This window comes from Arachis hypogaea, chromosome 10 (genome assembly GCF_003086295.3).
Source record: "Arachis hypogaea cultivar Tifrunner chromosome 10, arahy.Tifrunner.gnm2.J5K5, whole genome shotgun sequence".
Taxonomy (NCBI): domain Eukaryota; kingdom Viridiplantae; phylum Streptophyta; class Magnoliopsida; order Fabales; family Fabaceae; genus Arachis; species Arachis hypogaea.
The window spans coordinates 60,752,461-60,769,903 of record NC_092045.1 but is presented as its reverse complement, the minus strand read 5'-3'; the positions used below and the strand labels follow the sequence as shown (position 1 = coordinate 60,769,903).

General features: G+C 39.4%; 1 non-coding gene across 1 annotated transcript; it reads right to left on the bottom strand.

The window, feature by feature from the left end:
- Window positions 1-15,274: 15,274 nt before the first annotated feature.
- Window positions 15,275-15,378, bottom strand: LOC112718491 (small nucleolar RNA R71). Its single transcript, XR_003160830.1, has one exon. It is a non-coding gene; the product is annotated as a small nucleolar RNA R71 (small nucleolar RNA).
- Window positions 15,379-17,443: the final 2,065 nt, after the last annotated feature.

Genomic DNA, 17,443 nt, shown 5'->3' with positions numbered 1-17,443 from the left:
CCAGTTTGGGCGTTTAACTCCAAGTTTTATGCCAGTTCCAGCGTTAAACGCTGGAAATTCTGAGGCTGATTTGCCACGCCGGTTTGGGCCATCAAATCTCGGATGTCTACTTTCCAATGCCGTTGAGAGCGCGCCAATTGGGTATCTGTAGCTCCAGAAAATCCACTTCGAGTGCAGGGAGGTCAGAATCCAACAACATCTGCAGTCCTTTTCAGTCTCTGAATTAGATTTTTGCTCAGGACCCTCAATTTCAGCCAGAAAATACCTGAAATCATAGAAAAACACACAAACTCATAGTAAAGTCCAGAAAAGTAAATTTTAACTAAAAACTAATAAAAATATACTAAAAACTAACTAGATCATACTAAAAACATACTAAAAACAATGCCAAAAAGCGTATAAATTATCCGCTCATCACAACACCAAACTTAAATTGTTGCTTATCCCCAAGCAACTGAAAATCAAAATAGGATAAAAAGAAGAGAATATACTATAGACTCCAAAATATCAAGGAAACTTAGCTCCAATTAGATGAGCGGGACTAGTAGCTTTTTGCTTCCTAACAGTTTTGGCATCTCACTTTATCCTCTGAAGTTCAGAATGATTGGCATCTATAAGAACTCAGAACTCAGATAGTGCTATTGATTCTCCTAGTTAAGTATAATGATTCTTGAACATAGCTAGTGTATGAGTCTTGGCTGTGGCCCAAAGCACTCTGTCTTCCAGTATTACCACCGGATACATACATGCCACAGACACATAATTGGGTGAACCTTTTCAGATTGTGACCCAGCTTTGCTAGAGTCCCCAATTAGAGGTGTCCAGGGTTCTTAAGCACACTCTTTTTGCCTTGGATCACAACTTTATTTCTTTCTCTCTTTTTTTTTCGAATATTTTTTTTTTGAATCACTGCTTTTTCTTGCTTCAAGAATCAATCTGATGATTTTTCAGATCCTCAATAACAGTTCTCTTTTTCCTTCATTCTTTCAAGAGCCAACAATTTTAACAATCTCAAAACAAAAAATTCAAAAGACATATGCACTGTTCAAGCATTCATTCGGAAAACAAAAATTATTGTCACCACATCAAACTAATTCAACTAGTTTCAAGGATAAATTCAAAATCCTGTATTTCTTGTTCTTTTGTGATTAAAGCATTTTTCATTTAAGAGAGGTGATGGATTCATAGGACATTCATAGCTTTAAGACATGAATTTTAAATTTTATTATGAATTAAGAACAAGGCTCAAAAATAGATATAAGATGAGACTAAAAAAAAAACGAAAACAAAAAATTAAATAAGCTCCTAATGATAGAGGTTTTCACAGAGTTAGGACTCAACAACCTTGATTTTGAGAAGTGGATGCTCCCTCAAATTGAGGAGAGAATTTTTGGCGTTTCAGTTCTTGAAGTTCACGCCCCTGCTTCTCTTGTTCCTTCAGCATTTTGCAGAGCATGCAGTTCTGATTCTGCTGTTCTTCCTTAAGTTGCTCCATAGTCTCTTGCAACTTGGTGATAGATGCTTCTAGGCTGGCCCAGTAGCCAATTTCAGGGAATTCAGGGAGGAACGCTTACGCCCTCCTTTTGATAGAGTTGTCTTGCATTTGTCCTTCCATTGACTTCTTGGTGATTGGATGTTCAATGGGTATGAATTCATCTACTCCCATCTTTACCCCAGCCTCTTTACAGAGCAAGGAGATCAAGCTTGGGTAAGCCAATTTGGCTTCAGTGGAATTCTTATTTGCAATTGTGTAGATCTCACAAGCAATCACATGTTGAACCTCCACTTCTTTTCCAAGCATAATGCAATGAATCATCACTGTTCTCTTGATAGTGACCTCAGAACAGTTGCTAGTGGGCAGTATGGAACGCCCAATAAAGTCTAGCCAACCTCTTACAATTGGTTTGAGGTCTCCCCTCTTGAGTTGGTTTGGGACACCCTTTGAATTGGTTATCCACTTAGTTCCAGGGAGGCATATGTCCTCTAGAACTTGATCCAACCCTTTATCTGCTCTCACCATTCTCCTATTAAAGGATTCAGGATCATCCTGCAGTTGAGGCAATTTGAAGATTTCTCTTATTTTGTCCAGATGGAAGTACATAACTTTCCCTCTGACTATGGTTCTGTAGGTATGGTAAGCAGTTCCAGTCATTCTCTGCTTATTTGTTAGCCACAGATTTGAGTAGAATTCCTGAACCATATTTCTTCCAACCTTTATCTCAGGATTGGTTAGAACTTCCCATCCTCTGTTTCGAATTTGCTCTTGGATCTCCGGATATTCATCTTCTTTCAGATCAAATTTAACTTCCGGGATCACTGACCTCAGACCCATTATTTTGTGATAATGGTCTTCATGTTCTTTGGTTAAGAACTTCTCTTGATTCCAAAGATTCTTTGGATTATTCTCTTTCTTTCCTCTTAAATTGGTTTGTTTTCCCTTAGGAGCCATGATCTTGATGACTCTTGGCTTAGTGATCACGGAAAAGCACACCAAACTTAGAGGTTTGCTTGTCCTCAATCAAAAGAAAGGAAAGAGGAGAGAGAGAAGAAGAGCAAATTTGAATGGTGTGGGGAATAAGGAGGCCGAACGTGTTTTTATAAGGGGGGAGAAGAGATTTCAAAAAATTGGAAAGAGATTTGTGAATATGTGGAGAGATTTTGAGAGAAGGGTGAGTTTTTGAACAGGATTTGGGATTGATTTGAGAGAGATTTGAAGAATGATTTTGATTTTTGAAGATTTGAAGGTAAATGATGAAAGGTTGAAATGTGTTTATGTAGAAAAGATTGGGTAAGAAAAGGAAAGTTTGAAAAAAATTTGATTGGAAAGCAAAATCTTGGTCCCCCACCTTTCTGGCGTTAAACGCCCAGAATGGCATCCATTCTGGCGTTTAACGCCCATTTGCTGCCCATTGTGGGCGTTTGACGCCCAGCCAGGTGCCTTGGCTGGCGTTAAACGCCAGAATTCCCTTTATCACTGGGCGTTTTGCTAAACACCCAGGATGCTGCACACCTGGCGTTAAACGCCCAGAATGGGCACCATTCTGGGCGTTTAACGCCCAAAATGGCACCTTTACTGGCGTTAAACGCCCAGAATGGTGCCCATTCTGGCGTTTAACGCCCAAAATGCCCCTTACTGGCATTTTTTCGCCAGTAAGCTCTTTTTCTCTGCTTTTTGCACTGAATCCTTATGTAACTCTGTGAATTCCTTCATTTTTGATACTTGCTTTTGTAAAAACAAAACATATAACCTGCTAATGACTGGGTTGCCTCCCAGCAAGCGCTTCTTTACTGTCTTTAGCTGGACCTTCACTGAGAATCACTCAAGTCTCAGTTTTGAGCATTTCTGCTCAAAATTGCCTTCAAGATAATGCTTGATTCTCTGTCCATTAACAATGAACTTTTTGTCAGAATCAATATCCTGAAGCTCAACATATCCATATGGTGACACTCCTGTAATCACATACGGACCCCTCCACCGGGATTTAAGTTTTCCTGGAAACAATCTGAGCCTAGAGTTGAAGAGCAGAACTTTTTGTCCTGGCTCAAAGACTCTGGATGACAACTTCTTGTCATGCCACTTCTTTGCCTTTTCCTTATAAATTTTTGCATTTTTAAAGGCATTGAGTCTGAACTCCTCTAGCTCATTTAGCTGGAGTAATCTTTTTTCACCAGCTAATTGAGCATCCATGTTTAGGAATCTGGTTGCCCAGTAGGCTTTATGTTCCAGTTCCACGGGCAGATGACAGGCCTTCCCATACACCAGTTGGTATGGAGAGGTTCCTATTGGGGTCTTGAATGCTGTTCTGTATGCCCACAGAGCATCATCCAAACTCTTTGCCCAATCCTTTCTTCGGGCTATCACATTCCGTTCTAGGATTCTTTTTAGCTCTCTGTTAGAGACTTCAGCTTGCCCATTTGTCTGTGGATGATACGGAGTTGCCACTTTGTGGCTAATTCCATATCTGACCATAGCAGAGTATAGCTGTCTATTGCAGAAATGAGTGCCCCCGTCACTGATTAGTACTCTGGGAACACCAAACCTGCTGAAGATGTGTTTCTGGAGGAATTTCAGCATGGTCTTGGTATCATTAGTGGGTGTAGCAATTGCTTCTACCCACTTAGATACATAGTCCACCGCCACCAGAATGTAAGTGTTTGAGTATGATGGTGGGAATGGACCCATGAAGTCAATTCCCCATACATCAAACAATTCTATCTCCAATATCCCTTGTTGAGGCATGGCATATCCGTGAGGCAAGTTACCAGCTCTTTGGCAACTGTCACAGTTACGCACAAACTCTCGGGCATCTTTATAGAGAGTAGGCCAGTAGAAGCCACATTGGAGGACTTTAGTGGCTGTTCGCTCACTTCCAAAATGTCCTCCATACTGTGATCCATGGCAGTGCCATAGGATCCTTTGTGCTTCTTCTCTGGGTACACATCTGCGGATCATTCCGTCTGCACATCTCTTAAAGAGATATGGCTCATCCCATAGGTAGTACTTGGCATCTGAAATTAATTTCTTTCTTTGCACTCTGCTGTCCTCCTGGGGTATGAACCTCACAGCTTTATAGTTTGCAATATCTGCAAACCATGGAGCTTCCTGAATGGCAAAGAGTTGCTCATCTGGGAAAGTCTCAGAAATCTCAGTAGAAAGGAGGGACGCCCCAGCTACTGGTTCTATTCGGGACAGATGATCAGCTACCTGGTTCTCTGTTCCTTTTCTGTCTCTTATTTCTATATCAAACTCTTGCAGAAGCAACACCCATCTTATTAGCCTGGGTTTTGAATCCTGCTTTGTGAGTAAGTATTTAAGAGCAGCATGGTCAGTATACACAATCACCTTTGATCCCACTAGATGGGATCTAAACTTGTCAATGGCATAGACCACTGCAAGTAATTCTTTTTCTGTGGTTGTGTAATTCTTCTGTGCATCATTTAGAACACGGCTAGCATAATAAATGACGTGCAGAAGCTTGTTATGCCTCTGTCCCAACACTGCACCAAAGGCATGGTCACTGGCATCACACATTAGTTCAAATGGCAATGTCCAGTCTGGTGCAGAGATGACTGGTGCTGTGACCAGCTTGGCTTTCAGGGTCTCAAATGCCTGCAGACACTGTGCATCAAACACAAATGGTGTGTCAGCAGCTAGCAGGTTGCTCAAAGGTTTTGCGATTTTCGAAAAATCCTTTATGAACCTTCTGTAGAATCCTGCATGCCCCAGAAAGCTTCTGATTGCCTTAACATTGACGGGTGATGGTAATTTTTCAATTACCTCTACCTTTGCCTTATCCACCTCTATTCCCCTGCTTGAAATTTTGTGCCCAAGGACAATTCCTTCAGTCACCATAAAGTGACATTTCTCCCAGTTTAAAACCAGGTTAGTCTCTTGGCACCTTTTCAGGACAAGTGATAAGTGGTTAAGACAGGAGCTGAATGAGTCTCCATATACTGAGAAGTCATCCATGAAGACTTCCAGAAATTTCTCCACCATATCAGAGAAGATGGATAGCATGCATCTCTGAAAGGTTGCAGGAGCATTACACAGACCAAAAGGCATCCTTCTGTAGGCAAACACGCCAGAAGGGCAAGTAAATGCTGTTTTTTCTTGGTCCTGAGGATCTACTGCAATTTGGTTGTAACCTGAATAGCCATCCAAAAAGCAGTAATAATCATGACCAGCTAGTCTTTCTAGCATTTGGTCTATGAATGGTAAAGGAAAATGATCCTTTCTGGTGGCTGTATTGAGCCTTGTGTAGTCAATACACATACGCCACCCTGTGACTGTTCTTGTAGGAACCAGTTCATTTTTTTCATTATGAACCACTGTCATGCCTCCCTTTTTGGGGACAACTTGGACAGGGCTCACCCAGGGGCTATCAGAAATAGGATAAATAATCCCAGCCTCTAGTTATTTAGTGACCTCTTTCTGAACCACCTCCTTCATGGTTGGATTTAGCCTTCTATGTGGTTGGACCACTGGTTTGGCATTATCCTCCAACAGGATCTTGTGCATGCATCTAGCTGGGCTAATGCCCTTAAGATCACTTATGGACCACCCAAGAGCTGTCTTGTGTGTCCTTAGCACTTGAATCAGTGCTTCCTCTTCCTGTGGATTTAAAGCAGAGCTTATAATCAATGGAAAAGTGTCACCCTCTCCCAGAAATGCATATTTCAGGGATGGTGGTAGTGGTTTGAGTTCAGGTTTGGGGGGTTTATCCTCCTCCTGAGGAATTTTCGAAAATTCCTTTGTTTCCTCTGGTTCTTCTTGATCAGGTTGAGCATCCTTGAAGATGTCCTCAAGCTCTGATTCTAGGCTTTCAGTCATATTGATCTCTTCCACCAAAGAGTCAATAATGTCAGCGCCCATGCAGTCATTTGGTGTGTCTGGATGCTGCATAGCTTTTACAGCATTCAACTTGAACTCATCCTCATTGACTCTCAGGGTTACTTCCCCTTTTTATACATCAATGAGAGTTCGTCCAGTTGCTAGGAAAGGTCTTCCTAGAATGAGAGTTGCACTCTTGTGCTCCTCCATTTCCAGCACCACAAAGTCAGTTGGAAAGGCGAATGGCCCAACCTTGACAATCATGTCCTCTATTATGCCTGATGGATATTTAATGGAGCCATCAGCAAGTTGGAGGCATATCCGGGTTGGTTTGACTTCTTCAGTCAACCCAAGCTTTCTGATAGTGGATGCAGGTATTAGATTGATGCTTGCTCCAAGATCACATAGGGCTGTCTTGGTGCAAGCACCTTATAATGTGCATGGTATCATAAAGCTTCCTGGATCTTGAAGCTTTTCTGGTAAGCTTTTCAGAATGACTGCACTGCATTCTTCAGTGAGAAATATTTTTTCAGTTTCTCTCCAATCCTTCTTATGACTTAAGATCTCTTTCATGAACTTAGCATAAGAAGGTATTTGCTCAAGTGCCTCTGCAAACGGAATCTTTATTGCAAGAGTCCTTAGATAGTCTGCAAAGCGGGCAAATTGCTTATCCCATTCTGCTTGGCGGAGTTTCTGAGGATAAGGCATCCTGGCTTTATATTCTTCAACCTTAGATGCTGCAGGTTTATTCCTTACAGAAGTGGTTGAAGAAGCCTTGTTAGAAGGATTACTATCAGCACTCTCTGGTGTCTGATCCTCCCTTGGCGTCTGATCGCCAGAATTGGGTGAAGGTTGGGCGTTTAACGCCAACTTCTCTCCCTTTTCTGGCGTTTGAACGCCAAAAGTGTTCCTCTCTGGGCTCTTACTGTCCTCAGAGGGATTTTGAACATTGGTTTGGTTATCCTCTGTCAATTGTTCCTTATTTGGCTTTTTGCTCTTTTGAGCAGTGTTATTCAATGTCTTCCCACTCCTCAGTTGAACTGCTTGACACTCCTCTGTTATCTGTTTAGATATTTGCTGTTTTGCTTGATCCAACTGCAGTTCTATGTTCTTGTTAGCAACTTTAGTTTCGTGGAGCATCTCTTTAAATTCTGCTAACTGTTCTGTCATCAGGAGCAATTGTTGATTAAGCTCAATCATCTGTTCTTGAGGATTGGGATCAGTGGCTACTGCCATAACTTCCTCTTTTGGGGAGAACTCATTGCTAGAGTACAAATATTGATTTCTAGCAACAGTGTCTATAAGCTCTTGAGCTTCTTCAATTGTCTTCCTCATGTGTATGGATCCACCAGCTGAGTGGTCTAAAGACATCTGAGCTTTTTCTGTAAGCCCATAGTAAAAGATGTCTAACTATACCCACTCTGAAAACATTTCAGAGGGGCATTTTCTTAGCATACTTCTATACCTCTCCCAGGCATTGTAAAGGGATTCATTATCCTCTTGTTTAAAGCCTTGGATGTCCAGCCTTAGCTGTGTCATCCTCTTTGGAGGGTAAAAGTGATTCAGGAATTTGTCTGATAACTGTTTCCATGTCTTTATGCTTGCTGTAGGTTGGTTATTCAACCACCTCTTAGCTTGATCTTTTATAGCAAATGGAAACAGTAATAGTCTGTAGACATCCTGATCCACCTCTTTATCACGTACTGTGTCAGCAATTTGTAAGAACTGTGCCAGAAACTCAGTAGGCTCTTCTTGAGGAAGACCGGAATACTGGCAATTTTGCTGCACTATGATAATGAGTTGAGGGTTTAGCTCAAAGCTGCTTGCTTTGATGGGAGGTGTACAGATGCTACTCCCATATGCAGCTGTAATGGGGTTTGCATATGACCCCAGAGTCCTTCTGGACTGATCAATCCCACTTAGGTCCATAATGGATAAAGGGAAATGATATGGATTGCAAATAGATGAATTTTGTTTTTTTTTTAATTAACCGAAAAAAATAAAATAAAACAAAAGGAAAATAAAATAAAAAAATTCGAAATTCAAAAGAAAATAAGATCAAAACAAATTGAAAACTGAATCAATTAGTTAATTAAAAAGATTTTGAGATTTGCAATTAGAAAGATATGATTGAAAAATTTTTGTGAAAAAGATTTGATTTTTGAAATGAGGAAAGAGAAAAACAACAAAATGACACCAAACTTAAAATTTTTAGAAAATCAAACTCTAATTTTCGAAAATTTTAAGGGAAAAACACAAAGAGGAGACCAAACTTAGAATTTTTACAGATCAAAAAGGGACTAAAGACCTGCAAATTCGAAAATTAAAAGAAAAACAAAAGCATGCAATTGACACCAAACTTAAAATATGAAACTAGACTCTACTAAAAGACTCTAAACAAACAAAAATAAAACAGTCCTAATCTAAGCAACAAGATAAGCCGTCAGTTGTCCAAACTCGAACAATCCCCGGCAACGGCGCCAAAACCTTGGTGCACGAAATTGCAATCACACTCTTGCAACCCCGCACAACTAACCAGCAAGTGCACTGGGTCGTCCAAGTAATACCTTACGTGAGTAAGGGTCGATCCCACGGAGATTGTCGGCTTGAAGCAAGCTATGGTTATCTTGTAACTCTTAGTCAGGATATCAGAAATTATCAGGATTGATTGTGAAAAGCAAAAGAACATGAAATAAGTACTTGTTTGCAGTAATAGAGAATAGGTTGAGGTTTTGGAGATGCTCCATCTTTTGAATCTCTGCTTTCCTACTGTCTTCTTCTTCAAGTACGCAAGGCTCCTTCCATGGCAAGCTGTATGTAGGGTTTCACCGTTGTCAGTGGCTACCTCCCATCCTCTCAGTGGAAATGTTCAACGCACCCTGTCACGGCACGGCTATCCATCTGTCAGTTCTCAATCAGGCCAGAATAGAATCCAGTGATTCTTTTGCGTCTGTCACTAACGCCCCGCCTTCAGGAGTTTGATGCTCGTCACAGTCATTCAATCATCGAATCCTACTCAGAATACCACGGACAAGGTTTAGACCTTCCGGATTCTCTTGAATGCCGCCATCAGTTCTAGCTTATACCACGAAGATTCTGATTAAAGAATCCAAGAGATATCTACTTAATCTAAGGTAGAACGGAGGTGATTGTCAGGCACGCGTTCATAGTTGAGAATATGATGAGTGTCACGGATCATCACAGTCATCCGGGTTAAGAACAAGTGATATCTTGGAATAGAAGCAAGCATGATTGAATAAGAAACAGTAGTAATTGCATTAATCCATCAAGACACAGCAGAGCTCCTCACCCCCAACCATGGGGTTCAGAGACTCATGCCGTGAGAAGTACACAAAGAAACGTGTAAAGTGTCATGAGGTACAGATACAATGTCAAAAGATCCTATTAATAGTGAACTAGTAACCTAGGGTATACAGAAATGAGTAAATGACATAAAAATCCACTTCTGGGTCCACTTAGTGTGTGCTTGGGCTGAGTATTGAAGCTTTCATGTGTAGAGACTTTTTCTGGAGTTAAACGCCAACTTTCATGCCAGTTTGGGCGTTTAACTCCAAGTTTTATGCCAGTTCCAGCGTTAAACGCTGGAAATTCTGAGGCTGATTTTCCACGCCGATTTGGGCCATCAAATCTCGGGCAAAGTATGAACCATTATACATTGCTGGAAAGCCCAGGATGTCTACTTTTCAATGCCGTTGAGAGCGCGCCAATTGGGCTTCTGTAGCTCCAGAAAATCCACTTCGAGTGCAGGGAGGTCAGAATCCAACAGCATCTGCAGTCCTTTTCAGTCTCTGAATCAGATTTTTGCTCAGGACCCTCAATTTCAGCCAGAAAATACCTGAAATCACAGAAAAACACACAAACTCATAGTAAAGTCCAGAAAATTGAATTTTAACTAAAAACTAATAAAAATATACTAAAAACTAACTAGATCATACTAAAAACATACTAAAAATAATGCCAACAAAAAGCGTATAAATTATCCGCTCATCAGTAAACTAGATATGACATTTATTTTTGCCGGATCTACGGAGATGCCTTCTTTTGAAACAATGTGTCCCAAACCAATGCCCTGTTTGACCATGAAATGACATTTTTCAAAATTTAAGACAAGATTTGTTTTAGTGCATCTCTCTAAGACTTTTTCAAGGTTGCCTAAGCAATGATCAAATGAATCACCATACACACTAAAGTCGTCATGAAAACTTCCATACATTACTCTAGAAAGTCCGCAAATAAGCTCATCATGCATCTTTAAAACGTTGCCGGTGCGTTGCATAGGCCAAATGGCATACGCTTGTAAGCATACATTCCAAAGGGGCAAGTAAATGTGGTTTTTTCTTGGTCCTCTAGAGCAATGTGTATTTGAAAGTATTCGGAGTAACCATCAAGAAAGCAATAATATGATTTACCGGCTAGTCGATCAAGCATTTGATCAATGAACGGTAGTGGAAAGTGATCTTTTCTTGTGGCCGCATTCAATCTTCGGTAGTCTATGCATACCCTCTAAGAATTTTGCACCCTTGTTGCTATAAGTTCACCGCTTTCATTTTTGATTGTGGTCTCCCCGGATTTCATTGGTACCACTTGGATTGGGCTTACCCACTCGCTATCCAAGATGGGATAGATGATGTCCGCTTCAAGTAGCCGAGTGACCTCCTTTTTCACAACCTCAAGAATGGTTGGATTAAGTCTCCTTTGAGGTTGTCGGACCGGTCTTGCTCCTTCTTCAAGAAATATGCGGTGCTCGCATACTTGGGGGCTTAATCCCACTAGATCCACCAAACTCCACCCGATTGCCCTTTTGTTTTTCCTCAAGACATCTAGCAACTTTTCTTCTTGTTGAGGGGTTAGCTCCTTTGCAATTACCACGGGGAGCTTTTGGGCTTCATCAAGATATGAGTACTTTAGGTGGGGTGGTAGTGGCTTCAATTCCATCTTTTTGTCATGATTTAGAGTTTGAATTTCCGGATGGTTTGTATGGTGTATAGTGTTTACTTTACTTGGATCTTTATTTGCTTCTTCAATCATGTACTTCTCATCCAACTTTGCAAGGTGCACTTTGGCAACAATATTATCGATTGGATCACACCGGAATAGAGAGTGATTCTTCGGTGGATGCTTCATTGCTTCTTCTAGGCTAAAACTCATGATGAGCGGATAATTTATACGCTTTTTGGCATTGTTTTTAGGTAGTTTTTAGTAAGTTCAAGCTACTTTTAGGGATATTTTCATTAGTTTTTATGTTAAATTCACATTTCTGGACTTGACTATGAGTTTGTATGTTTTTCTGTGATTTCAGGTAATTTCTGGCTGAAATTGAGGGACTTGAGCAAAATTCTGAAAAAGGCTGGCAAAAGGATTGCTGATGTTGTTGGAATCTGACCTCCCTGCACTCAAAATGGATTTTCTGGAGCTACAGAACTCCAAATGGCGCACTCTCAACGTTGGAAAGTAGACATCCAGAGCTTTCCAGCAATATATAATATTCCATACTTTATTCGGGAATTGACAACGTAAAGTGGCGCTCAACGCCGAGTACATGCTGCTGTTTGGAGTTAAACGCCAGAAACACGTCACGATCCGGAGTTGAACGCCCAAAACACGTTACAACATGGCGTTCAACTCCAAGAAAAGCCTCAGCTCGTGGATAGATCAAGCTCAGCCCAAGCATACACCAAGTGGGCCCCGGAAGTGGATTTATGCATCAATTACATACTCATGTAAACCCTAGTAGCTAGTCTAGTATAAATAGGATAAGTTACTATTGTATTAGACGTCTTTTGACCATTCGGTCTTTTGATCACCTTCCTGGGGGCTGGCCATTCGGCCATGCCTAAACCTTTCACTTATGTATTTTCAACGATGGAGTTTCTACACACCATAGATTAAGGGTGTGGAGCTCTGCTGTACCTCAAGTTTCAATACAATTACTATTATTTTCTATTCAATTCTCTTTTATTCTTATTCCAAGATATACATTGCACTTCAACTTGATGAATGTGATGATCCGTGACACTCATCATCATTCTCACCCATGAACGTACGTGACTGACAACCACTTCTGTTATACCTTAGGCCGGGCACATATCTCTTAAATTCCCCAACAGAATCTTCGTGGTATAAGCTAGATAGATGGCGGCATTCATGGGAATCCGGAAAGTCTAACCTTGTCTGTGGTATTCCGAGTAGGATTCCGGAATTGAATGACTGTGACGAGCTTCAAACTCCTGAAGGCTGGGCATTAGTGACAGACGCAAAAGAATCAATGGATTCTATTCCAACCTAATTGAGAATCGACAGATGATTAGCCGTGCTGTGCCAGAGCATATGACCATTTTCACTGAGAGGATGGGATGTAGCCATTGTCAAGGGTGATGCCTCCAGACGATTAGCCATGCAGTGATAGCGCATAGGACCATTTTCCCGAGAGGATGAAAAGTAGCCATTGATGACGGTGATGCCCTACATACAGCTTGCCATGGAAAGGAGTAAGAAGAATTGGATGAAAACAATAGGAAAACAGAGATTTGAGAGGATTCTAGCATCTCCACACGCCTATCTGAAATCCCCACCATTAATTTACATAAGTATTTCTATCCTATTTTATTTTCTTTTTATTATTAATTTTCGAAATCCATAATCATTTAATCTGCCTAACTGAGATTTACAAGGTGACCATAGCTTGCTTCATACCAACAATCTCTGTGGGATCGACCCTTACTCACGTAAGGTATTACTTGGATGACCCAGTACACTTGCTGGTTAAGTTGAACGGAGTTGTGATCACATATGCCAAGGAGCCACTAAATAAATCTCATGCAAATACAAAGAGGACAATCACAATTTCGTCCACCAAGTTTTTGGCGCCGTTGCCGGGGATTGTTCGAGTTTGGACAACTGACGGTTCATCTTTTTTCTCAGATTAGGTAATTTTCATTTCAAAAATCTTTTTCAAAATTTTTCTTTTCTTTTTCGTTTTTCTAAAGAATATTTTCGAAAAAAAATTAATAAAAATACAAAAAAATTATAAAATCATAAAAATAAAAAATATTTTGTGTTTCTTGTTTGAGTCTTGAGTCAACTTTTAAGTTTGGTGTCAATTGCATGCTTTAAAAATTTTTCTTCCATTTTTCGAAAATTCATGCATTCATGGTGTTCTTCATGATCTTCAAGTTGTTCTTGACAAGTCTTCTTGTTTGATCTTGATGTTTTCTTATTTTGTGTTGTTTGTTGTTTTTCATATGCATTTTTTGTTTGTTAGAGTCCATGCATTAAAGATTTCTAAGTTTGGTGTCTTGCATGTTTTCTTTGCATCTAAAATTTTTTCAAAAATATGCTCTTGATGTTCATCATGATCTTCAAAGTGTTCTTAGTGTTCATCTTGACATTCATAGTGTTCTTGCATGCATCTTGTGTTTTGATCCAAAATTTTCATGTTTTGGGTCATTTTTGTGTTTTCTCTCTCATCATAAAAAAAATTCAAAAATCAAAAAATATTTTTTCCTTATTTTTCTCATAATTTTCGAAAATTTGAGTTGACTTAGTCAAAAATTTTCAAAATTAGTTGTTTCTTACAAGTCAAGTCAAATTTTCAATTTTAAAAATCTTATCTTTTCAAAATCTTTTTCAAAAATCATATCTTTTTCATTTTTTTCTATTTTTCGAAAATTCTAAAAATCTTTTCTAAAATTATTTTCAAAATCTTTTCCTTATCTTTATATCAAATTTTCAAAAAATTACTAACAATTAATGTGATTGATTCAAAAATTTGAAGTTTGTCACTTTCTTGTTAAGAAAGGTTCAATCTTTAAGTTTTAGAATCTTTTCTTGTAGTTTCTTGTTAGTGAAGTAAGTAATTTTAAAATTTTTGAATTAACTCTTTTTATCTTTTATCTTATCTTTTTCAAAAATTTTATCTTTTTCAAAATTTGATTTCAAAATATCTTATCTAACTTCTTATCTTCTAATCTTTTCAAATTTGATTTTTATATTTTTTTTTCAACTAACTCTTTGACTTTTTGTTTGTTTCTTATCTTTTTCAAAACCACCTAACTACTTTTCCCTCTCTGATTTTCGAAAATATCTCATCTCTTTTTCAAAAATTCTTTTGTTTTAAATTTATATTTTAATCTTATCTTATCTCTAATTTTCGAAAATTACTAACACTTTTTTTTAAAATTTTTTTCGAAATTTTCTATCTCTTCTCTCTTATTCTATTTAATTATTTACTAACAGTTCTCTTCACCTCCCTTCATCTAAAAATCCGAACATAATCTATCCCTTGTGTTTGGATTCTTCACTCTTTCTTCGTCTACTAACATAAAGTAATCTCTATACTGTGACATAGAGGATTCCTCTTTCTTTTCTTGTTTTCTTCTCTTTCATATGAGCAGGAACAAGGAAAAAGGCACTCTTGTTGAAATTGATCCTGAACCTGAAAGGACTCTGAAGAGGAAACTAAGAGAAGCTAAATTACAACAATCCAAAAGCAACCTTTCAGAAATTTTCAAACAAGAGAAGGAGATGGTAGCCGAACCCAATAATGATAATGCAAGGAGGATGCTTGGTGATTTTACTAAGCCCACGTCCATATTTGATGGAAGAAGCATATCCATTCCTGCCATTGGAGCCAATAATTTTGAGCTTAAACCTCAACTAGTTGCTTTAATGCAACAAAATTGCAAGTTTTATGGACTTCCATCTAAAGATCCTTACCAGTTTTTAACTGAGTTCTTGCAGATTTGTGAGACTGTAAAGACGAATGGAGTAGATCCTGAAGTCTACAGGCTCATGCTTTTCCCTTTTGCTGTAAGAGACAAAGCTAGAATATGGTTGGATTCACAACCTAAGGATAGCCTGGACTCCTGGGATAAGCTGGTCACGACTTTCTTGGATAAATTCTTTCCTCCTCAAAAGCTGACCAAGCTTAGAGTGGATGTTCAGACCTTTAAACAAAAAGTTGGTGAATCCCTCTATGAAGCTTGGGAAAGATACAAGCAGTTGACCAAAAGGTGTTCATCTGACATGTTTTCAGAATGGACCATATTAGATATATTCTATTATGGTCTATCTAAGTTTTCGAAAATGTCATTGGACCATTCTGCAGGTGGATCCATTCACCTAAAGAAAATGCCTGCAGAAGCTCAAGAACTAATTGACATGGTTGCAAATAACCAATTCATGTACACTTCTGAGAGGAATTCCATGAATAATGAGACACCTCAGAAGAAAGGAGTTCTTGAGATTGATGCTCTGAATGCCATATTGGCTCAGAACAAAGTGTTGACTCAACAAGTTAACATGATCTCTCAAAGTCTGAATGGATGGCAAAATGCATCCAACAATACTAAAGAGATAGCTTCTGAAGAAGCTTATGATCCTGAGAACCCTGCAATAGCAGAGGTAAATTACATGGGTGAACCTTATGGAAACACCTATAATTCATCATGGAGAAATCATCCAAATTTCTAATGGAAGGATCAACAAAAGCCTCAACAAGGCTTTAACAATGGTGGACGCAATAGGCTGAGCAATAGCAAGCCTTTTCCATCATCTTCTCAGCAACAGACAGAGAATTCTGAACAAAACACTTCTAATTTAGCCAATATAGTCTCTGATTTGTCAAAAGCCACTTTCAGTTTCATGAGTGAAACAAGATCCTCCATCAGAAATCTGGAGGCACAAGTAGGCCAGCTGAGTAAGAAAGTTATTGAAACTCCTCCCAGTATTCTCCCAAGCAATACAGAAGAGAATCCAAAAGGAGAGTGCAAGGTCATTGATGTAATCACTATGGCCAAATACACAAGGGAGGAGGAAGACAAAAATCCTAGTGAGGAAGACCTCCTGGGACGTCTCTCAAGCAAGAGGGAGTTTCCTATTAAGGATCCAAGGGAATCTAAGGCTCATATAGAGACCATAGAGATTCCATTAAATCTCCTTCTGCCATTCATGAGCTCTGATGACTATTCTTCCTCTGAAGAGGATGATGATGTGACTGGAGAGCAAGTTGTTCAATATTTAGGAGCTATCATGAAGCTGAATGCCAAGTTGTTTGGTAATGAGACTTGGGAAAGTGAACCTCCCTTGCTCATTAGTGAACTAGATACATGGATTCAGCAAATTTTACCTCAAAAGAGACAAGATCCTGGCAAGTTCTTCATACCTTGTACCATAGGCACCATGACCTTTGAAAAAGCTCTATGTGATCTGGGGTCAGGGATAAATCTTATGCCACTCTCTGTAATGGAGAAGCTGGGGATTATTGAGGTACAACCTGCCTTGTTCTCATTACAATTGGCAGACAAGTCATTAAGACAAGCTTATGGAATAGTAGAGGACGTGTTAGTAAAGGTTGAAGGCCTTTACATCCCTGCTGATTTCATAATCTTAGACACAGGAAGGAAGAGGATGAATGCATTATCCTTGGAAGACCTTTCCTAGCCATAGCAGAAGCTGTGGTAGATGTCAACAGAGGTGAATTAGTCCTTCAATTGAATGGGGACTACCTTGTGTTTAAGGCACATGGCCATCCCTCTGTGACAAAAGAGAGTGAGCACAAAGAGCTTCTCTCAATTCAGAGTCAAGAAGAGCCCCCACAGTCAAACTCTAAGTTTGGTGTTGGGAGGCCACAACCAAACTCTAAGTTTGGTGTTAAGACCCCATATCCAAACTCTAAGTTTGGTGTTGGAACTATACAACATTGACCTGATCACCTTGTGGCTCCAAGAGAGCCCACTGTCAAGCTATTGACATTAAAGAAGCGCTTGTTGGGAGGCAACCCAATTTTTATTTATCTAATTTTTATTTTATTTTATTGTTATTTTGTGTTTTATTAGGTACATGATCATGAGGAGTCACGAAAAAAATATAAAAATTAAAAACAGAATCAAAAACAGCAGAAGAAAAATCACACCCTGGAGGAAAGGCAGACCGGCGTTCAACGCCAATGAGGAGCATCTGGCTGGCGTTCAATGCCAGAACAGAGCATGAATCTGGCGCTGAACGCCAGAAACAAGCAACATTCTGGCATTTGAACGCTAGGAATGTGCCTTGAGAAAAGCTGGCGCTGAACGCCAGTAACAAGCATGGAAC